The following is a 25,993-nucleotide window of genomic DNA, read 5'->3' on the forward strand; positions in this document are numbered from 1 at the left end:
TTGCCCCCACCTTGAAGGAGCCAGGGACCGCAGAAGCATTTTGCACAAGAATTCTAGGTTTCTTTCATGTTCTGGAGCAACTCAAAGGCCAGCCCGTGGCCCTCAGAGTCAGGGCCTTCATTACAACGCCGGCACCAGTCAAGGTCGAGGTGGGCAGTCATCCAAGGTCACAGAGAATGAGGGCTGACCGCAGAGTCTGCACTTGCACCTGGTGGGAGCCAGAGGGCAGTGGCTGTGACTCGGGATAAGCAGCTGTTCACGGGGCATGCGGGCAGGGGCGGGGTGCACAGGCACCAGCACCCTGCTGTCGGCCCCTCTGATTTTGGAGGACTCTCGGAAGAACAGCGCATCCATCGTGTCAAGTGAGTGTTGCAAGTGTGGCCCTGCGTGGCCTTCTGCTCCTCTTCTGCAGGTCCCGTCTCACTTTTTATAGTATAAGCGTGTTGCAAAAGGCACATCTTTATGCATATTCACGTGGCACTGTGATAAAAATAATATGACCATGTTGGGTGTCGATGAAAGTGGTTTTTCCTTAAATGTGTCTATATACTCTTCGGGTCTGAGAAACCCAGATCATTTTATTTAAAAATAACTGCATCTATATGCCATAATGCTAATATACCATAACATTTTGCTTTCTCCTATTCTTTCAATGTTTGAAACTCTGCTTTTCATTATCAAAAAAGCCAGACTTTTTTATTCTATCCTCAGATCCACTCTGTAACATAAATAACATGACATTCCATTAAATTAGCCTTCATAAAATGTTACAGTACTGTTTTTAAAAAAATGATGAAAAACGGGAAAACATCAATGACTTTTTATCAGAGAAATTTCCTTCACCTCCGAAGAAGACTGGAATTAATTTACGTAGCCCTGAAAATAGAAAAGGGGGACGGAACTGGCCAAGCTCTTTCTCAAAGAGCAAAACTGAAACTCTCAAAGGTGGATGTTTCTCGTAGTTCTCATGCTGACGAGAGTAACCTCTAAGATCCATCTGCATCGGGACCAATCACACACCGTCAGGTGAACAGCTCGCGCTGGTGTGTCTAAAGCCAGCCTGCTGGTGCATGGAGCCCGCTCTGCTTAGAAGTCATTCCAGCTTTTCAAAGGGAGATTACATCCCTTTGAAATTCCCTGACAGAAGAAATTCCGCCTCTGCTTTTTATTATACTGCTGCATTCACTCTTATATTAGGATAAAAAGAAACACATTCTGTTCTTTAAACAATAGAAAAGGGAATGTCACTCTCACCAGCTTGTCTTTCTTGGGGAATTCTAATCCATTCATATCCTCAAAGGCATTTTCGTTCTTTGGGAAAGATTTGAGAGCCAAGTAACATCAGCCCCTTGGGAACAGCATTGAAAGCCACCCCACACCCATGCAGTTTTATTCTAAGAAAGACACGGATGCCAGTTTAAAAGCTTGGGGACTAAGCGGACTGGATAAAATGTCCACGCAGTTCTGCACAGAATGTTCTGGGTGGGTGGAACATGGCCCCGGTCCTGTGAGGTGCGTGCTGCCGCCACTGGACCTGGATTGGCTGGGCCTGGCTCTCACTGTCCCCCGTCACTCTCCAGGAGCTCAGGATGCCTGGCGTGGGTTGTGACGTGGGCAGGAAGCAGCTTCACCCTGCTTGACTCCTGGGTGAAGAGCTCTTACCAAGGCCACCCTGGGTCTGGAGTGAGGGGTGAAGCCTTCAGCTCGGGGTGATTGTTACGAGAGTAAGCAGGAACTTTTTGAACTTGGAAACTAGTTTTGAGTAGAAAGCTCAGGGAAGACTGAAAAGAATAGTGAAAGATTTAAAATCGTTCTTAAGTCAGTATTTTACTGGCAATAATGCACTCCTTGCTTTTAAGTACACAGCTTCTCTATATTTCACATCTTTGAAGCACGTTTTGCATTTCCATGTAGTTTTAGAGACACTCACCCTGAATGTCTAGAATGTAGGCTAAGCCAGCCTCAGCGAACCTGCCCTTTTGCCTAGGTACAGTGGTATAGTGTTGCTGTAAACATGCAAAATGTTGGAACTCACTTTCGATTGGTTCTTTCAGCACTGTTATAACAAGACTCATCAGCATTATCGGCCTGCTCCCAGGGTAGCTCCCGGCCGGGACCCCTGCACCCACTTGAAGTTTATCGAGGGGCCTTGTGGCCTGGCTGAGCTATGGAGATCTACCAGCTGCTGGCTTCCCCTAATCCCCGGGGGCACTCTGACTTCCGGCTTCTGGCAGCCCTGTCCGCTGGGCTTCCTTCTGCCTGCCTGCCTTCCAGACCAGCCGGCGCGGGAGAGAAGGTACAGGGTGTTCCACGTCCTGCCCTGGTCCTTACTCAGCGGGCTGTGAAGAGTGTCCACCAGTGCTCTTCACTCTCTTGTGAGGTTTTCGAGGAAAGGTCGCCACCAACTCTGGCAACTGCTCCCGGGCCCGCCAGCCGCTCCTGGGCTTTACTGAAGCAGGGCCCGGTTTCATCCGATTTTTCAAGGGAATCATAAAACACAGAACTTGGAGAACTTAAAAGTACAACGTCTGGAACGAACACGTCTCTGGACGAAGCTGCAGCAGGAGTTGTTTGGTGAACTTGAGGCTAACCAGGAGGCGTTTGGCCTGAACAGTGAAGAGAAACACCCAGCAGGGCCAGCGCCCGTGGGTGGCTGCGCACCCCGTCCAGCAGTGGGTTCCTCTCCGCACTTCACATCTGAGTCCTGCCCCTCTTCTGCCAGCCGCTGAGCCATACAGGAAGAATGAGACCCCCGTCGCCCTGGGAATCCCAGAACCAAGCCCAGCCCAGAGCATGCAGTCAACCCTCAGAAAGTGCCCGGTGAAGCGGGTGGACGTTGCTTTCGCAGGTCCTGACGGTGTGAAGCAGGCACGTTCCCCAGCAGGGAACAGCTGGGTGATGTCTGGGCATCCCTGTGGCCCAACAGGTGGCACACACCGGGAGCTTTGCTTTTGGAGGGCATTTAACGATAGGGAGAATCTCCTGATACGGCATTAGATGAAACTAGGAAATAGTTGCCAGGCGTCACTGTTCAAGGTGGTAGATGTGTGTGTGTCCCTGTCCTCACAGAGTTTGTGTGTAGACAGGATAGGCAGAGAGAAAACAAAACGAACAAGTTTCATATTTTTTAATGCTCTGTCTAAAAACAAGACAAAGACAAGTGGTGTGGGCAGTGCCCTTGGCTGTTCTTGCGCTATGACAAAACGCCTTGGACCGGGTCATTCATAAGGAGCAGAAGTTCATTTCTAACAGTCACAGAGTCTGGGGAGGCCAAGCTGAAACACCGCACTCGGTGGCTGTGAGGCCTTCCTGCTGCGTCTGCCCAGGCGGAAGGGCGGGGGGCAGAGGGGCCAGCTCGCTCCCTGGAGTCCTTCGACAAGGCTCAGATCCTCGTGAGAGCAGAGTCCTCACGGCCTCCTCACCTTCCAAAGACCCCACCTCAGTACTGAGGCGTGGGAATCAATTTCGACAGGAATTCTGCAGGGCCACAGATGTGGCAGCCACAGCAGGCAGCTTCCAGGGGGCCTGCCAGGTAGGAGATGGGAAGGATCGTGTGAGCCTTGAACATGAGTGGGGTGAGAGACCAAGCTGTGTGCTAACCAAGGGCAAGATCCTTCTAGAAAGAATAGGAGCCAAAGGGCCCTGAAGCTAGAGTGCGGCTGGAGTGACTGTGGACCAGCGAGGAGGTGGAGTGGCAGGCATGGGGTCAGAAGGGTCCCCAGGTCCAGTGCAGCTGGGACTGGGCAGGCCAATGCAATGGCCTTGGGTGTCACTCTCAAAGAGGACCTTTTTTCTATACACCCCCGCCCCTGTGCTGGGAATCGAACCCAGGGCTTTGTGCTTGTGAGGTGAGCACTCTACCAACTGAGCTATATCCCCAGCCACCAAAAGGATGGTTTTGAACAGAGAACTAACACAATCTGACTCAAATTCTGAAGGAATCACCCTGGTTTTCTGTTAAAGCTGATGGGACCAACACTGTACGGCACCTGCGTTTGTGCATGTGTGCCTGTGCGTGTGCATGTACATCTGTGTGTGTGTGTGCATATGTGCGTGTGCATGTGCGCAGACAGGGTGCCCATGTGTACTTGGGCGTGGTGTGTACTTATGTCCATGTGTACATGTGTGTATGTGCATGTGTGCATGTGTGTGCATGTGCCTGCCGTGTGACTCCGGGCAGGCCATGAGCCGTCCACCTAGAGGAAGCCTTGGCTTCCTGTCCATACGGCCCCAGGGCTGTTCTGAAGATGGACAGGGAAGAGCTTGAGAGACCCACTATCAACTTTCAAGCATAGAAACCTTATGGGGTCCAGAGCAACAGTAACCCGTGTAGTTAAAGGGAGGCTGTTCTGACAATCCTGGAAATTCGATACACTTAGAGAGGTTTTTAAATTAAGACGCAGTTGCAGGGGGGACACACCACCTGGCTGGTATCTACCCTCGAGGGCCTTCCACGAGCTCCTCCCTCTGTCCCACAGCAAGCCTTGGGCCGCGGTTGGCAGCGGGGCCTTCTCAGGTCCTGGAATGGGCTCCCATGTGCCGTTCCTCCAGCAGCAACCTCATGGTCACGGGGAGTAGGCTAAGGAAAAGCCCAGCTGCCCTGTCAGGGCAAGTCGCACCCGCAGACGGGGTGCCCATGCCTTCCTTGTGGCTGGAGAGCAGTGCTGAAGAGGACAGCTCCCTGCAGGCCCGGGCAGGATGGCAGCCATGGGAAGACCGGTGCCGCTCTCCAGCTCTGGGTGGAGGTCAACTGGGTGGAGGCCACCAGCCGCCCACAGGAGAGGCGCCCAGCGTGGCCCCTGCCTTCTTGGGGCTCAGCGCCACATCCTGGCGCTCCAGGGAAAAGCAGCTCTCTACAACTGACGGCCTCTTTGGATGCCTGCCCATGTGGTCTTGCTGCTGACCCCTCATCTCAGGCTCTGGTCCTGGATCATTCAGAGAAGAACGCGTGAAAACCAGATTGTAGTGTCAGAGGAGAGCCACAGGCAAGGTGAGCAGGGAGTGCAGTACCTTCGGGACGCAGCCGCAGACTCTGCAGACACTGCTGCGTGAACGTCAGCCAAAGTCAGCTGCACGCAGGCTGCTCTTCAGAAATTCACCCTTGAACCTTAACATTGGGAGCCACTTAAAAACTATTTCAAAATAAATCCCATGGAGGGCACGCCAACAAATAGCATAAAACGAAAGTACAAATCAATATATTTCATAAATTATCAAGAAACAATTAGAGGGGGCTGGGGTTGTGACTCAGGGGTAGAGCACTTGCCTAGCATGTGTGAGTCACTGGGTTGGATCCTCAGCACCACATAAAAATAAATAAATAAAATAAAGATATTGCATCCATCTACAACTAAAAACAGTATTTAAAAGGAAACAATTCTAAGTCATTAATTCAAGGGCTGTCAAAAGTATCTAATGTTCACCTTTGCTTCTTAGTGACATAAATGTAGACTTAAAGAGGCTTTCCAATTCAAACACAAGATAAACGGCGTGTATTTCAGCGCGGATGCTCTGGAGGGTTTTCTTGGTATTTTCACCATCTTAACGATGCCCAGAGCTTCTAATATGATTTCTACTCGTCTGTCCAAGTGTGTTAATGTATCGTCAGAACCTTGAGCCGTGCGGCAGATCCAAGTCTGATTACCAGATTGCTCAGCCAGCACTTATGTGGGGCAATGCAGAGCCATTAGATAAGTCCATCAAATGGAAAAGTGAGAAAACAGAGGGTGAAGGTCCGGGCTTAGGGCCCCGGTGGGCAGCCTCTCGGAACAGTGACCCAGGGGAGCAGGAGGGCAGTGGGCTCCCTCGCTCCACCCTCCAGGCCCCCAGCCCTGCCCTGCTCATGTAGGGAGTAAATGCCTTTCTAAAATAAACTGGGAGCTGACTCTCTGCGGGGGGACACTGGTTGATAACTGCTGGGGTCAGCTCGTGTGGCTGTCTTCGCGCCAGGGTCTCCTTAGTGGACGTGGACACCATTGGAGTGCGTTTCACTGAAGCCGTTTGCCTGGGCTCTGTTTAGCTGAACCCTGCTCCACTTCTCAGATCCCTTCTCTGTGCAACTCTCCCGGTTGGGCTAGATTAAAGGAAGTTTGAGGGAACCGCACCTGGGGAATGGTGGCTGCAGGCTCCGGGGCTCTGTGGTGGGAGCTGTGTCCCTGGCTGCAGGCAGGAGACTCAGGGAAGGACAGCTCCTTCACTCAGCCTCCACCGTGGGGTCTGCCTCCCTGTCTTGGCCTTGCGTCCAGAAACTCAGTGGAACGTCATCTTACCTTGCACGGTTCCTTGATATCAAGGGCATTAGATATAAGAAGATTAAACGTCACGCCGCGGTTGCTTTTGACCCTTGCAGCCGGGTAGTCAACCTGACTTCATCGACACCGGAGGCCACGTCCACTCGAGTTCCACCCTGCTCCGCGTCGTGGAGGACTTCGAAGAGCCTCCAGTTTGCATGAGGTTGGCTTACGGGCACGCGCGCTCAGAGGCTCACCTCCCCAGGTTCCACGTCTCGTGTGGATGGCCTGCTTCCCCTGTGGATAAAAACAGCAGATGTGGGGTCAGAGGAGCAACTCGACTCAGCGCTCAGCCCAGAGCAAGGGGCTGCGGCCAGGGGAGGGCTGGAGGCAGCAGCTGGCAGCTTGGGCAGGCGGTGGTGGGATTGCTGCAGGCTGGGGCCATGTCCAGGCACCCAGCCTGGTGCTGGTGCGTGGCGCAGGCTGCCTGCCTCTTAGCCCCGGGGTGGAAGCTACTCGGGTCCAGGGCACAGGCGCTCAGGTCTGCAGCCTGCACACTCAGTGCTACCGGTCCCCTCTGGGTGGGGACGATGGTAAGTGCCACCCCCAGTGCGGCCCTGTGCCCCAGGCCTCGCGCCTCCAGCAGGGACATGGCTCCCTGAGGAGGGTGTGCGGCCCCTCCCCCGGCATCAGAAACCCTGGCTCTCCCTGGTGGCCTTCCAGGCTCTGCTCCGCAGGACCTTCCCTTCCCACACTGCCTCACGAGAATGGGCCTACGGCTCTCTCAGGGCGGGTTCACCTGCTTCCTGCTGTTCCAGATCCGTCCTCCTTGCGTCCTTCCCTGCCTCGCCATCCTGGTTTGCAGCTCCCTCTCACTCGGCCCTGCACCCTTCTGCCCTTAGTTCTTGAATTTTCAAGAACTTTCTTTAAGGCTGTCCTCCCCCCAGGTCCCCGGGGGTCATCGGTGACCTGGTCATCCTGACAATGACAGCAGCCCAGCTGGCAGCGGGCACAAACACCGGCTTGCTCCGGGCTCAACTCAGCCTGGCTCCGACTGTGATCCTCCCCGTTTTGTGCCCCCTCAGGTGCCCACCCCCTGCCCTCCCCAGCCTGACTTCACAGAGTCACTATGACCCCTGCCTCCCTCAGCCTTCAGACCACTGCCCCACCTGGTCCAGTCACAGTCACACGTGCCTGGAGCCAAACACAGGAGTGGACGCTCTCTGCCTCGCTATGTCCACTCAGACAGACGGGGGCTGAGGGCCACTTCCTCCTGTCCACCTCGAGCTCCCTGGACCAGACTCCACTCTGCAGAAGACTGTGTGCAGCTCTGCCCAGCCCTGTTCCACCAGCGGAGGCTGGACAGCACCCAGAAGCTCAGGGGTCCTCCACAAAACTCGCGTTCCTCAGCCCCCACATGCCTTGGCAGGAGTGAGGGACGGGCTCTGGAGCCCCAGCCAGGACCCCAGCCTCCCTGACCCGCCTCGGGTTTCCACTCTCCCCTCCGGACTTGCAGGGTGCTCGCCTGCACTCTGGGTTGTTATGTTCTGAACCGGCATGACAGTGTGGCCACCTTACAGATGTCGGGACAAGAGGAGCGTCCTGGGCTCCCCGCAGTCTTGGGGGGCGCTCCTCTTCTCCCGCGCACGCATTGCCGTCTGGCCTGCTTTCCGCCTGAAGGCTGCTGCACCCCGTGTTCTGGAGTGGGGATCCTGTGTGAGAGTCTTCAGTTCTGCCTGTCCAGGGAACCCCTCGCCTTGTCGTGAGGGAGCTCTCCCCTGCCGCGGGGACTCTGTAGCTTCTCTTGCTTTGGTGTGCTTTGTTGATGGTGCGCTGCCTCACAACCTTTCTGGGGGAATTGGCCATTGGTCACGTGCCTTCCTTCTCTGGCTGAGTTTAAGATGGTTTTCCTTTTGCTGGTTTTAAGCCATTCGCCGTTTTCTTTGTGCTTGCAGTTCGTTGAGTTTCTTGCAGCCTGGGTTTGCGGTTGACTGAATTTGGGGTAGACTTGGTCACTATTTCCCACGTACTTATCCATCCCCTTTCTCGGGTTCTGCTGGGTCTCCTGTCACGTGTCGGGTGCCTGCAGCTGGCACGGCTTTCCGTGCTCGCTGGTCGCAGACTTCCCCCTCTGGTTCCTCAGCACACGGCTCGTCGCTGTCATGTCTTACTGGCAGTTCCTTCTGCAATGGTGAACCGCTCTTCGTCCCGTCGCTCGCATTCTTCATCTCTGAGAGCGTTGGTTTTCATCTAGAAGTTCAGCTTGTTCTCTAATCAACACGCTCCATCTTTCCCTGCGTCTGGAACGTGTGGGCCACAGGTATAACTCCTCCTCTCCTTGTCTGGTCACTGCGTGCTCTGAGCCACGTCTAAGTCGCCGGCTTTTCTCCCGACTGTGGGCAGGCTCCCCAGTCCTCTGCATCTGTGGTTCTCCGGCTGGCACGCGTGGCGTGTCGCCTCGTGTGTTCCTGTAGATGTGACGGAGCTTCGTCCTGCACACAGTCAGGGACTGTGGAAGCAGCTCATGCCCCCGGGTCTGCTCTGGAGCTTGTGGGGCAGGGCCTGGCCACTGTGCAGTTGGAGGCTGGTTCTGCACAGATGTGCAGGCGAGCCCTACTGGGGACGTGGCCTGATTCCACGGGAACGCCACTGTTCTCCAGCCGGCTGGTGGTAATAGGTTCCGTGTCTGGTCCTGAGTGCGTTGCATGCGTTGCTTCTTCCAGACCTTCCAGGTGATTCTCTTCTTGTTTCTCCAGTAGCTTCCTCACGTGCATACCCTGGTCAGCACCCAGTCGAAGACTCGAGGGGTACCCGCTGCAGGTCCCAGTGTTACTTACGGTGCCTGTTCACCTTGCTCCCTGCCTGCCCCACCCATCTTGGACTCCCTGATCCCAGCTCCACCTCCTCAACTCAGAGGGCCCTGAGCCCCTCCTGGCCCCTCGCCTGCCCCGTCTACAACTTCCCTCCAAGCCGTGACTGGCCACTGTGGGGCTGCTGTCCTCAGAGGCACTGCCACTGACGCCTGAGACTGAAGCTCTGGGAAGCCTTTTCTTCATAGGTTTTGTCTGACGTTCTAGTCGTCTCAAGCAGAGAAAGTCTAGTCCCTCTTACTCCATCTTGGCTGGAAGAAGAAATCTGACCTGCTATTTTAATTTCTATGAATTTGATCTTTTGTTATTTGCTATAAAAATATCTTACGGTTCTAAAGGTATAAAATGATTCAAAGAAAGCCCTGAGAAGAGGCATATCACAATTATAACTTGAATCTGGGTGAGAAAGTAGTAACAGCATAGACATTTAGGGTGTTTATTGTGATCCAAATAAATCAAAATTTTTATAATAAACTTTAACATATAAAAACATAGCTTTAAAATTTATGTGGGGGTAAAGAAGATTTAGAACACAATTTTTTTAATGTCAAGTTGAAACTGGTCAGGAAAAATAAGTTACAAACCAATGTGTGCTCCATGTTTATAAGTAATTGTTTTCTGCTGGACGTCAATTTGTATAAAAAATTAATTAAACCACAATGGCTAATGTAAAGCCACCCTATCTTAAGAATGTTCCTGCGACTTGCCTAATAGTAGGATTCTGACAGAAGGTGCTCTGACTGAGGGGGAATCCAGAGTCCCGGCAGTGGGACAGCACCTGGGAAACTGTGGTTTCTCAAAGGTTCCAGGGAATCGCCTGGGACCTAGGACTCCACCCCAGCACACACCCAGGAGAATCACGGACGCCGGATGGGAGGGACTTTGAGCCCTGGGTGAAGGTTCTGGAGCGGGAGGGTGGGGCGTCTGCTGTCCGCTGAGTGCCACCTCCAGCTGCACCCTAGCCATGTTCAGAGGGCGACGTTTGCTGCGTATGTTGCACCACAATCTAAAATAAAGAGAAAGCCGGTTAAAATGAATCCAGAACCTGGTCTTCCATCCTGAGTCCTGAGGCCAGGCGCCCCTTTTCGGCAGCCAGCATGTGGGTGCCCACCGTCCTCCTCTGCAGGGGAGGGACAACAGTGCTCTGTTCTTCAGGAAGTGAGGGCAGCGAAACTGGGAGGGAGGTGAGAGTGGACGCCCCTCGACCTGACGCTGGTCCCTGTGGGTGCAGTCCCTGCAGACAGAGGGTCTGTCCCAGGAGGCTCCGTGGCAGGAAAGCTGAGGCCTCAGCTCTTCCCCAGGAAATGCTGTGCTCTGTGCTTACGGGAGAAACTTTTTGAAGAGCAATAGGCCAGGAGCAAGGCTGACCTCCGGGAGGGCAGGGCCCCCGTCCGCCGATGCGGGCTCCTGCTGCCTCCTGACTCTGCGGAGGAGGCTCTGCCAAGAGAAGCTCAGAGCACCAGCAGCTGGCGGGAGGCCCAGAGGACAGGAGGGCAACAGTCCCGGCCACCCACACAGAGCATGTGCCAGGGCCGCTGTCCGCTCTGGAGGGGGTGTCCCTGGGAAGCAGAGCAGAGCCAGTGGGGAAACTGAGTGGGGGGGGGGGGTGCTGCTATCCCTGTAAACGTGGAGCAGACTTTTAAAACGGAATACGGGGCTGGGGTCTTCCCAGATGAGGAGGGGACTCTCACCCTGGACGGCCCTCCAGGAGGTGTTCCTCCCCATCCTCCGCATACTTCAAGGGAGGAGGCCGGAGCACCCACTGGGACATGAGCGGGCTCCTTCCTGGGCATGAGTCATGGTCCAGCACCCTCTCCATTCTACACAGCTGGCCACAAACAGAGACTGTGGACGATGCAAAGCTGACTGGACCCCTGCTGCCCTTAAGGGCCCGGGTTAGTGGGAGGAGGAAGAGGAGCAGGAAGGCCAGGTGCTCCGATGTCCTGCGCAGCTTCGGGGCAGAAGGGGAGTTCCACACTGGGACTGAGGTGGACTGTTGGCAGAGGCCCAGTCCTGGACACCGGGGGGGTGAGGAGACAGGGCAGCCCTCGGCTGGGACTCGGGTGTTGGGCTTTTGAAGGATGACGCGCTTTCCTGGCTGCAGCCTTGCCGGGGAAGCTCTTCTGAGCCCTGGAGCTACACACTCCTCTCCAGGAGGCTCCTGACTGGGTGCTGGCACTGGCTCTGTGGGCTGGGGGCGTGTGCCATGTGCCCTCCCCGGCAGGTGCCTCTGGGTGGGACTGCAGGCTGCAGGGCAGGGGCTGCAGGTGGGGCTGGACCCTCCGCAGGCCCAGCCTCCCTGGCCTGAGTTAGCCCTGCAGTGTCCTCTGAACCTCCAGTGGGTGTGCGGCCGCCACTTCTCCAGGCCCTGGCTCACCTGGCTGGGCAGCCCTGGACCCGGCCCCAGCTCCCATCGGTTCAAGAGACCCAGGAGCGCAGTGCTCTTGGACAGAGCTTTCAGGTGGTGGGTCACACCCAGGGCAGCTGCAGTGAGGTGCCAAGGGGCCTCTCCTGGCTCTGGAGGCTGGCAAGGTGTGACCGTGCTGGTCCCACAGCGCTGGGTGGGAGGCCTGCTGTGGGCCTCTGAGTGCCAGCCTTCCTGGGCCCCTGAATGAACTGTGGCCACCTTGGCTTTTGTGCTCACACACCGCATCTGTCTGCGCGTGGCGTCTTCTCATAAGGACAGCAGCCGTGCTGGATTCAGGGTGCCACTCCAGGCTGGTGACATCTGCGAAGACCCTACTGGAGACGGGTTAGGCCTCAGCACATGGGTCTGCACCATGCGGCCCTAGCCAGGTGGCTTCCGGCCTTTTGGTCTTTCTGGTCCTCCTGCCAAGGAAACTTCTTCCAGCCTTCCCTCATCCTGAGCTGCCCTGTCCGCCTCTCAGGCTGGGGACAAAGGCTGCAGGTCCCTGGCAGGGGTAGACGGGAAGGGCCCAAGGACCCTGCTGTCCTCCCTCCCCTGCTGCTGAGCCTGCGTCCACACTGGTCTCCGTCTGAGAGAGCTGCTTCGTTCTTCCCAAGAGCTCCTCCAGCACTGCGTCCCTGCAAAGAAAGGTCATGGAGCAGAGGATTTTCACGCCTTCTAAAAGCAGAACCTTTTGCTTTGTGACCTTTGGCCTCCACAGCCACTTCCTTCTCTCAGGAAAACGAAGACAGCATGAGGGATGGCCTCGCACCTTTCTCCAGGGGGCAGCCCAGAGCTGCGGCCGCCGCGCACACATAATGCCGTCATTCACCTTGCGAGCCCCCGCCCCGCCAAGCCCGCTGGCTTCTGCTGCGACAAGGCCCCTGATCACTTCATTAAGGTTCATTACCAGCAAGCGGAGTTTCACCTCTGACCTCCAGCTCTGCCCACCACGACTATGCTGCCAAAATCTAATTTCAGCCACGGAAACTGCTCACCACCGCCAAAGGCGAGACCCTCGCCCCAGCCTCCTTACAATCATGAATACTTCAAAGACCCTAATGTCTTCAGAAGAACTCACAGCCAACTGAGAGGCCGTGTGCAGAGCCCTCGGGTCAAAGGCTTCCACAGGGACTGTGGCAGCCACTTGCCCCGCTGCCTCCGCCCCGCCTGCCTCCACCCCACCTGCCTCCGCCCCGCCTGCCAGGGTCCTGCCCTGTGTCTCCAGCACTTCAGAGCCTGGCCCAGCCCCTGGACACGTGCTGTCCGCAGTGTGGATTGTGTTGGGTGCGCCCTGTGACGGCTCTGCATCCTTGGGACAGTTTGACAGCCAACCACAGGACGGGCCACAGTTCGGGTCTGGAGGGCATCACCTCAGGGTGCTGAGTCCCGGGGAACTAGAAACGCTGTGGGTTCCCACAGCTGACGCCGACAGAAGAGCAGGCACAGTGACATGAGGGGGCAGAGGACGGCCAGGGAGCACCGGGAAGACCTCCCAGAGGAGGCGATCTTTGATAACTCCAATGGGGAACAGATTTGAATAAACGCGAGCCAAACTGCAGATCTGGACGTGTGCAGACTGCTTCAGGGACTCACTCACCGGATCGGGCAATCTCCGTCTGTCGTAGGACAGGCAGGGCAGAGTGCTGTGCTGGGGACAGAGAAACCAGAACGACCTGGCCTTGTGGGATCGGACACAGGAGGAAGCTTATCAGGAGCAGTAGTGATAAGTCTTGAGGCCGTTCAATAGCAATGAGGTGCGAGATCCTGAGTTGGAGGCAGGGAGGATCTCCAGAGAAGTGACACAGAGGCCCAAGGGCCTCGCGATGGAATTGTGGTCTGTGCAGTTTGAGATGTGCTTGACTCAACTGAGCGAAGACGCCAGACTGGTGGAGGGCATGTGGACCAGGGCTGTGGTTCCCCTCTGTGAGTTGCACTGAGGTCTGCGAGTGGAGGGGTCCGCTGTGGAGTGCTCGGAGGGTCAATGGGTGCAGTGGAGAGGGTGGGTGGCTTGGTGGGACCAGGTGACGGGCAAAGCTGGCAGAAGCCCTGCTGTGAATCTACAGGACACTGGCCACCAGAGAGCCACCCTGATCCTGCTCCTCCTGCCTGGGAGCCGGGATCTGTTTGCAGTTTTGTTTCTGGCTCCTTGGATAGTACAGAGCCCAGAGGGAAAATCTAACCAGACAGGAAGAATGTCCGTCAGAGAATAACTGCACAAGAAAGCACCTAAAGCTCCCAGAGCTGTGCGGGCTTGCCTGCAGTGGATCCCGAACGTGAGGCCTGCCTTCCCGCTGCAGCTCCATGGCAGGTCCGGGCCCATCTTTGGCCCCATCCCCATGGCAGATGCCCAGTCTCCCTCCTGGACCAGGTCTGCTGGTGGGCTGAAGCTGCATCTGCCAGGCTTGCCCCTCGCCAACCGCCTGCAGCTGGCAACCCTTGGCTAGGGGGCAGCCAGGACCATTCCGGCTGAGCCTTCCCTGGAGTGGTGTGGAGCGTTCCGGATGTCGGCACCCTGATCCTGTGCTCCTTCTCCAGCTCTCGCCTGCGTGAACTGTTTTCTCTTTCTGCAGTCATGACAGCAGGCTGCTTCCTCTTAGGAAACGTGTTTCACCTGCAGCCCTCTGCAGAGGAGCAGGTGAGAAGGCAAGGGAGCTCCTGAGCCATCCCTGGCCTGCCGGAATCACGGGAAGACCACTCCTCCACAGCCCATGGACCAGGCCAGCGGGTTCTGTTCCAGCAGGGATCAGATGATTTGCCAAGTGGATGGGGGATCCAGGGAGCTCCCGCTTTGGGTACCAGGTCTTTGAGCGCTCCTCTGAAGCATCCAAGAGAAGAGAGGGTTTGGAGTTGGCACAAACCCACAGAGTGGGACCATGGGACTCTTCTTCCTCACTGAGTGGGCTTGGCCCTGTCACTGTCATGCACGCTGAGAAACCTTCGTGTGCCTTTGACAGGGCCCAGATTTGTGGCTGCACCCACACTCCCACACTGCCACGGAGAGCAGAAGGGGCTCCGCACAGGTCAGTGACCCTGCGTGCTCCAGTTCGGACATTCAAACAGGGTGACAGAAAGAGGTTTGTAGGGCGCCCCACACAACCTCTGGTGGGAGGGTCTGAGCTCACTCAGTGTGAGATCCAGCACAGAGGCCAAACTCGCTCTAAACGCCGACTCAGCACCTGCTTGGGGCCACCAGAGGCCAGAGGTCAGGCAGGCTGGGAGGCCACGTGGTATGTCCTCCCAGATGGTGTCAGTGCAGGGACCTCACAGCTGTGGGCTGGGGTCAGTCCTGCCACCTCCTGTGGAACTGCATGGCTAGCATCCATGACAACAGGGACACTGGGTCTAGGGACGTGTGTGTGGCTCCAGCACAGGCAGATGGCCCTGCGCTCGGACGCAGCCCACACACTCGTGTGGCTTGAGCCAGCTCCCCGGCCTCGGCCACACTTCACAAAATGAAGAGCAGACTGCTCCCAGGACAGTGGTGAGGGTAGACTGGTGAGACTCCAGCAGGGTGCCCTGGGTCTTTGAGAATCTGGAGTCCACTCAGGAGGCTTCAGTGGGCAGAGGGAGAGTCTTGTGCAAGAGCAAAGAGGAGGACATGGGCCTGTTGTGTAGAGCAGTGGACCAGCGGGTCAGAGCCCAGCCAGGAAGAGCTGGTCCCAGCGTCTGGGCAGACCTTGCAGAATAACCTGCAGCTGGAGAAGACACAGTCAAGGTCGGAGCTCAAGGTCAGAGGACGGAGCCAGATGAAGAGCTGGCCTGGACTGAAGGGCCCACCTCCTCGAGTGCCGCAGGCAGGAGGGTTGGGCTGCTGCTCACTACGCACCCTGCAAGTCACAGACGGCACTGCCCTTGTTGCAACTGCAGAAGACACTTGATTTAGAGGTCCCACGGGAACGCTTTCCAAACCCCGGCTCTCCTTCGCGTCCCGAGCGATCCTCTCTCCCCTGTTCTGCTGGCCAGTCTTTCCTGAGCCTCCGTGTCTGAGAAGGCCTGCAGTTCCCTCCGCCAGTCATCCTGGTCTGAAGCTGTGGGTGTGCGTAGCAGTCTCTTCTGAAGACACAGGTGTCCAGCAGGCCTCGACCTCACCATGCCTGGGTTGAGGGCAGACTTCTCGTTTCTGTGGCTTGGGTCTTTCCTTGACTGGCTAATCCTGATGCGAGCTCCCATTGTCTAGGGTTCTTATTCCAGAAATAGTAAATGAGAAGCTGTAACCTCTCGGTGGTGCCCACAGGTGCCAGCCTGCTCCAGCCTCTGGAGACGGCAATCGCCTTTCTTTGATTCTGGAGGCACTTTGGCTGGAAAAGGAATTTTGAGTGAGCTTTGATAGTCTCTGTTTCTTTAAAGGGTTCCTTATATTTCATCTCAGATACTGAAATTATTGGCATACTGTTCAGAATGCCTGTGTTCTCTTCGTAACTTCACTGTGAATTGAGGCTGGCGTTAGGACTCACAGTGGTAGATGTTCCAAGTGTGCTTCAAAATATGTGGATCCTTTTGTTGTGTGGAGAATTCTTTAGCAACTGTCAGGTTGATTGACATTGTTAAGTCATTAATTGTTAATATCATTGTGGATTCTCTGTTCAAATGTCCCATCTGTTATGGACAGAAGGGTATTGAAATCACTGCCACATGGGTCTATCTGTTTCTCCCTGCAGGTCTAAGGCTTCTTCTTCATGTGTTTTGAAACACAATACAAAGCGTAGACATTTAGAGCTGCCATGTCCTCGTGACGAACACACCTCCCATTGTAAAAGGCTGTTCTCCCTCCCTGGTGGAACTCTGTTTTGAAATCTGCTTTCTCTGACATTCACTCGCCATTCCAGATCTATGCTGATCAGTGTTGGCATGGTGTATCTATTTCTGTCCTTCTACTTTTAATCTAGTTGTGTCTTTATATATAAATTGGGTTTCTTAAAAGCAGCACAGACTTACTTTTACCCAATCTGATTCTACCTGCCTTCTGACTGAAGAATTTGAATCTGATTCTATTCTTCTAATTGAAGAATTTGGACGATTCATATTTAATGTGATCATCAACATAGTTCAGCCTGTCCGTCATCCTGCTGTTTGTTCTCTACTCTGCCATCCGTCCTCTGTCCTCCACTGGCTCACTTTTGGATAGAATAGTTGTTTTGAATCTATCTTATTCCCTTACATGGCCTATGAGCTGTAATGGCTCAGTGATGTGTAGATCTCACACTGTGTGTTATTTTGTTCAAGCAATTGATTTTGTTTTAAAGGGTGAGGTATGTAACAGGAGGGCACGATGGCCTTACTGGCGTGGTAGCCCCCTCTGGTGCTCCTCCATCCTTCGTGAGGGTCCACCTTCCCTTTGGGGGCACTTTCCTGCCAGCAGTCATACTTGTGTGACTCTGCTGGTATAAATTCTTTCAGCTTTTGTTGAAAGATAAAAGTAAAAGTTTTGTTCTACTTCATTTTGCAGTGATATTATAGTCAGGTATAAAATCTTAGGCTGCTAGCTTTTGCCTTGGTAGTCAGAGTGCCTTCTTCCCCATCTTCCTGCCTTATTATTTCCAATGTGACATCACCCTTCCTCTGTACACAAAGTGTCATCGGAGGAGTGTTCTGCCATCACTGGTTTTGAGCAATTTGATGATCCTGTGCCTTGGTAAGGTTCCCTGCATGTGGCTTTCTCATGATTAAAGCCGACTGAGCTTCTTGGGTGTGTGAGCTTGTAGTTTCCATCAAATCTGGAAGGAAATGACCATTTTGTCCTTGAATGTGTGCCGTCTCATGCTCCTTCCAACCGTTCCCTCCATGGACCCTGCTGCACACGTCAGCCCGCCCCATGTCACTCAGCCCTGACTGCTGCTCTTTTCACGTCTCTAAAAATTCCTTTTTCTCTGTTTCATTTTACATAGTTTCCGTTGCTATGCATTCAAGTTCACTAACATTTTCTTCTGCAACATGTAATCTGCTATTAATCCATCCCGGGTGTTTTTAATTTCAGACATTATAGTTTTCATCTCTAGAAGTTCAATTTGTCCTTTTAATATTTTCCACATCTTTACTAAACTTTTGGAACATATGGAGTACAATTATGGCAACTTTTAATTTCTTTGTCTGCTAATTCTAACATCTGCATCAGTTCTGGCTGTTTTGATTGATTGGTTTTTCTCCTCATTAAAGGTCCTATTTTTCTGTTTTTTTGCTTGCTAGTCTTTGATTGGTTGCCAGATAGTGTGAATTTCATCTTGTTGGGTGCTGGGTGTTTTTATATTCCTGCAAATATTCTGGAGATTTGCTCTGGGATGAATTGGGTTTCTCCATCCTCTTGAGCCTTGCTTTTACGATTTGTTAGGTAGGACCAGAGCCTCCTTTAATCTAGGAGTGGTTTTCTCCATTGCTGAGGCAAGCACTGAGGCTCTCCCGGACTCCCGCAGGCTTCTGGTCTGGCTGGTGGTGATAGGAAGGAACCGTTCAAGGCCTGTGCGAGAGCCAGGCACCCTTCCTCACCCTTCAGTGTGACGGGGGCAGCTTCCTCCCATGTACCCACTTGGGGGAGCCTTGTGCCCTCTGGGATTTGCCCTGCAAAATGCACTTGCCTTAGGTTCTGCAGACTCTCAACTCCGTCTGCTCCATGGGAGGAGTAGACTGGCTCAGCCTGGACCCCCCAGGGCTGCATCCTGAAAACTCAAGACTGTAACGGGGCTACCAAGGGGCCACCTGGTTTCTTTACCATCCCACAGGGGTCATTGTCCTCAGTGACTGATTCCAGCTCTGAAAGCTGTCGTTTCACACTCTGGGTCTGGATTTTGTTTATTGCTGTTTCAGGAGGAAGGGCGAGTTTGGTCCCTCTTACTCCATCTCTGCCTGAGGGAGGTGACGCCAGGTCTTTCCCTATGTTTGGGCTCTCCACCCCGTGAGACCTGTCTTCTTCATCTCAGCTCCCGAGATGGTGCCTGGCACTTGGCAGGTGCTATGTGCGCGTAGGCCACGTGAAGGAGCGGGTACAGGTTTAGCTGGGAGGAGCCGAGGTGCAGAGGGATCTTCAGAGCTCACAGGCGTAACTGCAGCCGTCTGTGTTTGTGCGTGAGTCTTGCTTCTCATGGATGATGATCACGAGGACCGGAACCCGCTCAGTCCATTCCTATAACACCCCACGGCCGAATGACTTTGCCCGTATACCCTAGGCTTCTAATAAATGTTGCTTAATGAATATTCAAATTTAGGCACGCACCCGTGGGTGGAACAAACTCGGGGTGAAATATGAACCCCACAGATCTGTGTGGCCCAGCAGCTCGAGGCCCTCATTCTGGGTTCAGAGACCACTCTGAACTACTGTGCCACTGACCACTGACAGCACTGGGCGGTCACCGATCCTGAAGTCTCAGCACGGCAGCAACGGCCTTCCTCTGGAATGTCCAAGTCCTTTCAAGGTTTTCAGATCATTTCGGGAGAGGGCGAGGGAGGGGCAGAAAGTTAGCGCAGGAATGTGAGAGGTCCCCAAAAATCAATCACAGATGAAGTTCCAAAGTAAGTGTTGGAAAACAGGATTGCCCATTCCTAGTCGCCAGCCTCAGCCAGTGCCCACAATGCTCCTGCTTGCCCATAGTCCCCCAGAGCAGCTGGCTGGGTGCCATGGGCATGGCACTTTGAGGAAGCTCTCAGTCCCCACAGACAGCTTACTGTGGGACCCAGGCAGCCTGAGGACCCAGGGCCAGGCTGATAGCAGGGGCCTCAGAGCAGCTGTCAGGGAAGCCATGAAAGCAGACGCCAGCCTTGAAGGAGAGGATCACACCTGCTCCAGGACACAGGAGCGTGTTCCCCACCTGAGGAGTGGCTGTACTGTTGAGCACAGGGACGGTAGGCTGGGACACAGGACACAAGTAACCACTTAGACTGGACCAAGGCAGAAGGACCAAGGCAGAGGAAGAGAATGCTTGGGAAAGGAGCTGTGATAGTCAGCTCTTCACACTGTGACAAAATTCCTGAGAAAAACATCTGAAAGGAGGAAAGATTTATTTTGTTTCATGGTTTCCGAGGTTTGTGTTCATGGCTGGCTGGCTCCATTGCTTGGACCTAAGGGGAGAAAGAACACCATGGCAGCAAAGGTGTAGCACAGGAGAGCTGCCCTGGTCATGCCAGCCAGGAAGGGGAGAGAGGGAGAGAGAGAGAGATGGAGGCAAGACAGCGTCCCCCAAGCAATGCCCCCAAGGACCTACTCCCCCAGCCAGTTCCCACCACTGACAATAGTCCATGCAGTTATGACTCACTCAGTGGATTAACCCAGTGACCTCATGACCCATCACTTGTGACCCGCCTCTGAGCACTGCTGCACTGGGACCAGCCTCCAACACATGAGCATGGGGGACAGTCCACGTCCAAACCATGACAGGAGCCGTTGAGCTCTTCTCCCCTTTCACAGTGAGTTTGCCCATTTTCCATCTGGCAACAGGATCAATGCACCCACAGAGCAATTCTGTAGTCGGGAGGTCACTTCTGGTGACACTGAGCTCCTGGTGGCATTCCTCGCCGAGGCCTGGAGCCTCCCTCCTTCGAGGTCTGGACACTCCTCAGTCCGGAGCCTGCTTTCCAAGGCAGAGGCTGAGGACCTGCAGTGTGTGCTTTGATTTTAAACTCGGAGAGCTTCCGGCCCAGTTGCCTTTGCCCTATAATCAATACTTGGCTGGAAAATATTTCAAGGTCAGTTTTGCTGCTCAGTGGACTCTAGCCATTTGGTGATCACGAGTGTTCTGGCTTGGAGTCTGAGCCCCCTGAGACAGACCCTGCAAGACCCCGAGGAAGAACAAACGCTGATGTGAAGATTTCGGCCTCTGCCCCCGCTGGCCAGCACGACCCACGGCGCCGCTGCCCTCTGGTGGCCATGCAGCAGACAGAAGGCTTCCAAGGCAAGCTTGCCGACCCACAACTGCACAGGACCGCGTTCCCACCCACGACAGTGAAAAGTGAGGTGCCACTCTGGGTGCTCCTCTGTCGTGAGGGAGTAACGGGACATTGGATTATCACTACTTTTAAATCTCTGAATTGTAGATCGGGATTCGAAAATCACAAGATGTCCAAGCTGGGAAGAATCTCTCAGACGATCGGATTCAAATCACTTTTTTGTAAAAGTCTGCTGGAGCCCAGAGAGGAGGACTGACATGCCTGAGAGAAAGCAGCAATTGCTGGTGGCTCCGCACGCAGGTGTGGTCAGGCTGTCCGACAGCTCCAGCCCGTCCCTGGACATCTCAGGAGACCCAAGGACATGCTGGGGTGGGAAGAGGCCGAGCCCTAAGTGGGCCCCTGGACAGAGTGTCACTGTTGCTGTCTCTGTCCCCCCTCTTCCTGACAGGGACGGTCTCTTCACAAGCCCAGCGTCGGGCCCTTGGAGGAAGACAAGCAAGTCTCCGGCCAGGCCCCAGCAGGAGCAGGGCCCCAGACTCTCCAGATCCAGTGCCCTCAGCAACTCTGGCCACTCTCCTCATCAGAGGGGCCAGAAGGGACTTCCCTGTGACCTCACTTCATGAGATGTCCTCATGTGTTCATTTTTTATCATGGTCAAACACGTGGCCCGTGAACCTTAGCATCCCCAGTCCTAGCACACGGCACGCCCCACAACCCTGGCATCTTCCCACACCTCTGCCCTGCGGGCACAAACACCCTCCCCAGCCCTGGCAGCACCCTCCTGCTCCCGTCACTGTGGGTCGCAGGAATCCGAGCACAGCGTCTTCCCCACCTTGTAGCACTGGTCAGAACTGCTCTCTTATGGCCAAGTAGCATTTCATGGTACAGACAGCTCGCTGTGCTGACCTGTCCAACGGCTTTGGGCGCTGGGGGGTCTCATGGCTCCCGTAGTTCCACGGAGTCCTAGCAGTGAGTACTGTTCCTCTGGAGGTAGTGCAGCCCGTGGGACGTAGGGAATGGAGCTAGATTCCTGCTGCCCAAGCAGGCTGTGTCCCCTGCTTGGGGAACACGGCTTCCAGTTGGCACGATAGCCAGTGACCATCACCAGGGTCACTAGCATTGGGCACATCCTGGAGCCCTTCCTCCCTGCAATGGGGCTCTCTGGACCTGGGGCCCAGCTCAGGCTGCAGCCCTGGGCCAGATGCCATTTGAAATTTGGAATTGCGTTCAGAAGGATTAGGAACCTGAAAGTCGAATTGATCTATTCAGTTGATCTGACAACACAGAAAATGTTCTGGTTTACTAAAAAGGCTGTTCTCAAATGAAAAGTCACCAATGCATCAGGCAGAAATATCCTCAGAGGGGTGTGTGACGCTGTGGTGCTACCTGAGGTTATCCGGTTGGGTCTGGCAGGAGGCAGGCTAGGAGGCACCATGTGACTGTGGATCCCCTTGGTGTGTCCTGTGCCACCCTGGCTCTCCAGGCTCAGAGCTCCGTAAAAAATATAAAACCTGCTGTAACACTGCTCATTCTGCAGTCATCTCCAAATACCCCAGTCTGTCACCTCCCGTCCCAGACTGGCCAGCCATGCCAGAGGCGAGAATTTGAAAATAATTACTAGTTAAAATCTAAAAAGGAAGGACTTCCAGAGTCAGGTGGGCCCGTGGCTCACCTCCTGCGGGTGGCTGCAGCCCTGGTGTCCACGTTCGCTCCAGCCAGGCTGCTTCCCGTCAGGACGGGAACGTGCTTCCAGGCTCAGCAGCTGAGGCCTTGTGCTCCCTACCCGGCTCCCAGCCACCCGCCCTGAGTCCTGCAGCAGAACCTGCGTTTCCCACTCAGCTGGGCTTGGCTGCTCCCTTCCAGGTCATCCAGTGCACAGAGCAGCAGGTAAACACCTCCTTTCCTTCCCCACAAAGGCGGGACTCCCCTGTGCCCGCGCAGCTGTGTGCAAGCAGGGAGCCCAGCCGCCAGGCCTCGACAGGAGCTCAGTCCTCACCCTCCAGCTGTGAGCCGCAAATGTGCAAAACCCAACATGCAGAACCCCAGAGGGTTAGCTAAAGTGCAGCCCAGCTCCTCAAGCAGCAAAGAGAAAGGGGGAAAAGTACCGTAAGGCCAAGTTCAAGTCCCAGGGATGGAGCAAAGCCGTTATTCCTTTTACAAACTCCAGCAAATTGCTTCCGAAAATGAAAGTGCAGAAAAGAAACATGTCCCTGGAAGCAGGGACGCCCATGTGGAGGTGGCCACAGGGAATCCGCGGTCTGAAGCTGGACGGTGTTTTAGACTCTAGCTGTGCTCAGTTAGGGCAGGATTTTTTTCAACAGAATTCCAGTTTTTCTGCCTAGATGGTATTCTGCCTAAGCCTTTTAGAACCAATTTTTAAAACTGAAAATGTGTTCTGGTAGCAGTTCCTTTGTGATTTCTAATAAACAATACAGACTTTTTTTTGTAGTTGGTGGAATTCTTTCATGGCTTTTTTTTTTTTTTTTTTGCGGTGCTGGGGATTGAACCCAGGGCCTTGTGCTTCCAAGGTAAGCCCCTTTCATTACTTTTTAATTCCACTATTTGAGCTCTTAGAAACCTGCACATTGCTAAGTTGAAGCTGAAAGAGACTCCTTTTTAATAGCAGCTAGGAAGGCACCGAAGACTCACCAAGCGATTTCAATTTAATTCAAAATAAAACTAATTTTAAAATTATACAGGGAAAGATACTATTTAAACCACTGTCTTCTCTCTGTGGTGTCTGGGTGTTCTAAACTCTTATATGCAATGATCAAACTAAATAAAACCTCTGAGGAAATCAGCAAATCTGATGTCAGGCTAGGTATAATTTCATTTTCACTATCTTGCCTTTTGAAAAAAATTCCCAAACCTCTGGCGTTATTGAAAGCTCTCTTTACTGCACGTATTCTGGTAGAAACGCAGTAATTCTGTGTGTATTTTCTTGAAAAGATTTCCTAGGACGCGAAAGGAGGTAGTTTTAAATTCTCCCTTCTTCGCATTTCTCGGCAGCGTTCTCAACACATCCTGGTGATATTTTTGATGAAATGTTTATCTCTGGCTTCCAGGTCTGTCTGAATTTGTCTAGATAAAGGAGAAGGACAAAAATCTTTTTCATCTGTAATTTTCTTAAACTATAAAACATTTTGATAAGTCTGCATTAAATTAGCAACAGAAATAGTATTCTCTGTCTCCAGACGTCTCCAGAATGGAGATGCATTCCTTTTCTCTATTTATGAAGCAGGTATACTTTTACACAACATCTATAACCACATTTACTCTCAGACACACAAACACAGCATTGCAGAGTGAAATGTTTTTCTAAAATACATGCCCACAGCATTTAAGCAATAAATGTGTTTGGCCCATTAAAACTTGTTATATAATAAAAGACTTTCTAAAAGACTTGGGCTTGGGATTCTCGGTTCTTCTACTAAGCTTTGTGAGGGGAAGTGCTTGTGTAATTAGAAAGCAACACACCAGTGGAATGTTTAAAGAAGCTAATTTGACACAATATTCCATTGACATTCACTGTTAGGAGATAAAAATGAGCGCACTCAACCACGCTCAGCCTAGCCATTGCAGGTATGTGGCCTGCTTGCTCGAGGGAGAACCGGTGCCCTCGTCCAGGCCCTGGCCAGCCAGCGCCCGCTGCTCAGAACACAGGCCTGACTCCACCCCGCGGTTTCCTGGGCTGCGTTACCGGGGCAGGCGGCACAGCTGATCCCTTCTTGAATGCTCCCCACAGATTTACAGCAGTGACACACCTGGCTGCCCCCTCCCCAAGCATGTCTGAAAACGCTGCCCGTCTTCTCTGTCTTCAGGGGAGCCCGAGTCTGTGTCCGTCCTCCAAGCTCGTTACCCGTGGGCCAGCGGAGCAGGGCCAGGCGCTGCTCGACTCACAAAGCCCACAGGTGTGTGGCTGGTCATCCAGCCCCAGCACAGACGCCTGTGCCAAAGGTCTCACGTAATTAGCAGGGTCTCCCTTCTCTCCTTTAATCAGCTGCTAACACCTCCTGGCTGTTGAACGTCAAGGCTAGCACACTCCCAAATGAAGGACGTGCTCTTGAAATAATTACAGAAAAAAAAATCTCTGCTTAGTAACAAACATAAAATCCATCATTATTCAATACAGAGGAATTCTGTGTTATTGTAACAAAACATGGGTTTTGGTCCTTCTCCCTGTGTCTGATTCTGGTTGTGGGAATTTCTTTTTTCTTGGACAAAGCAATTCCTCTGTACAAGGAAACATTGTATCTCTTGTTTATTTTCATCCATCTGATCTGAGGCAAAATACACAGACGCTTTTACCCAAAAGCAATCGGTCCTGCTCTTGTTTTAGAAAATGGCTACACATATAGATTTTAAAAAGGGAATATTCCCTCCACAATGACTAAGCATTAAGTCATAAACAAGACTTAGAGGCTATTTTCCTGCAGCAAATAACCATAATTTTCTTGAAATCTAGCTCTTTGCGTAATTAAGTGACTCGTCTCTCCGAGGACTCCCCTGCCCTGGACGTTCCCGGTGCCCTTAGGTCTGTGTGGAGCTGCCCGTCTGCAGCCAGGAGCTGCTTGTCACCCTGCCACTTCGCCAGGCCCCGCGACGCATGGTGGTGCTCCTTGATGACAGTTCAAGTGCTGCCGTGCCAGGGAGGAGCCGGGCAGTCCCTGTTCCCTGGGCCGGGGCTCTTCCGGGCCTGCAATTCCCCAGCATCTCCGAGAGGCGTGCCAACGCCGGGTCTCCCACAGCCGGGCCGAGAGAGGGTCTGCGCGTGTTTATTGATACAGAATGTTGGAGCTGACAGACAGGCCTTCGCGTCTGATCAGGAGGCTTGCTGTGCACATCTTATGGAATGTGGTGTTCCAGACTTTAAAGGGAAGGGAGGTCGCCACGGCAACGGCACATGGGGCTGGAGATGGGGGGCTCCCCTTGGGAGCTCAAAGGCCAGCAGAATTTTAAGCATTTGCAACTTTAAAAAGATGAGGAGGAAGTCTCCACCACTCTGCCAACTACGTCTACAGAAACGGTCCTGCTAGGGTTCTCCAAAAAGACCCAAATACACAGCTCCGAGCCCAGTGCCTGGAGCCCAAGGACAGAATCAGCTCCAAATGCTGCAGGTCCTGGCCTTCTCCAGGGAGGAGGGAGACACTGGCTGCAGACTGTCCAGAGGAGTCTGGGAAGGGGACCAGTGATGGGATCTAAAAAAAGAGGCTGGAAGTGGGGAGGGGCCCCGGGTCCACGCAAGCTGCCTCTCGTGCCTGGTGTCCCCACAGGAGCTGGAGGTGACCTGGAGCCTCTGTGGGGCTCAGAGGGACAGCGTAGAAGTGGACATCAGTGACACAAATATTCCCCTGGAAAGGACAGCAGCAGCGTGTGGGGCACTGCCGCAGCCCCTCCTCTCTGGCTGTCAACCTTCGTGCGCGGGAAGGGCAAGGCCCACTTCTCAGCAAGGCCAGTCAGAAAGCAGCTGCTATTCTGGGTCCTAGCAGCGAGGTTAGGGTGGCCTGCCCACGGACACGCCCAGACGCAGCCACACTGCTGGCTCCCCAGTGAGGGACGGCAAGGCACCTGCTGCTTCAAACACTGGTGCTGTCAGGAGATAGAAGGCTCCA

This window comes from Sciurus carolinensis, chromosome 3 (genome assembly GCF_902686445.1).
Source record: "Sciurus carolinensis chromosome 3, mSciCar1.2, whole genome shotgun sequence".
NCBI classification, from domain to species: domain Eukaryota; kingdom Metazoa; phylum Chordata; class Mammalia; order Rodentia; family Sciuridae; genus Sciurus; species Sciurus carolinensis.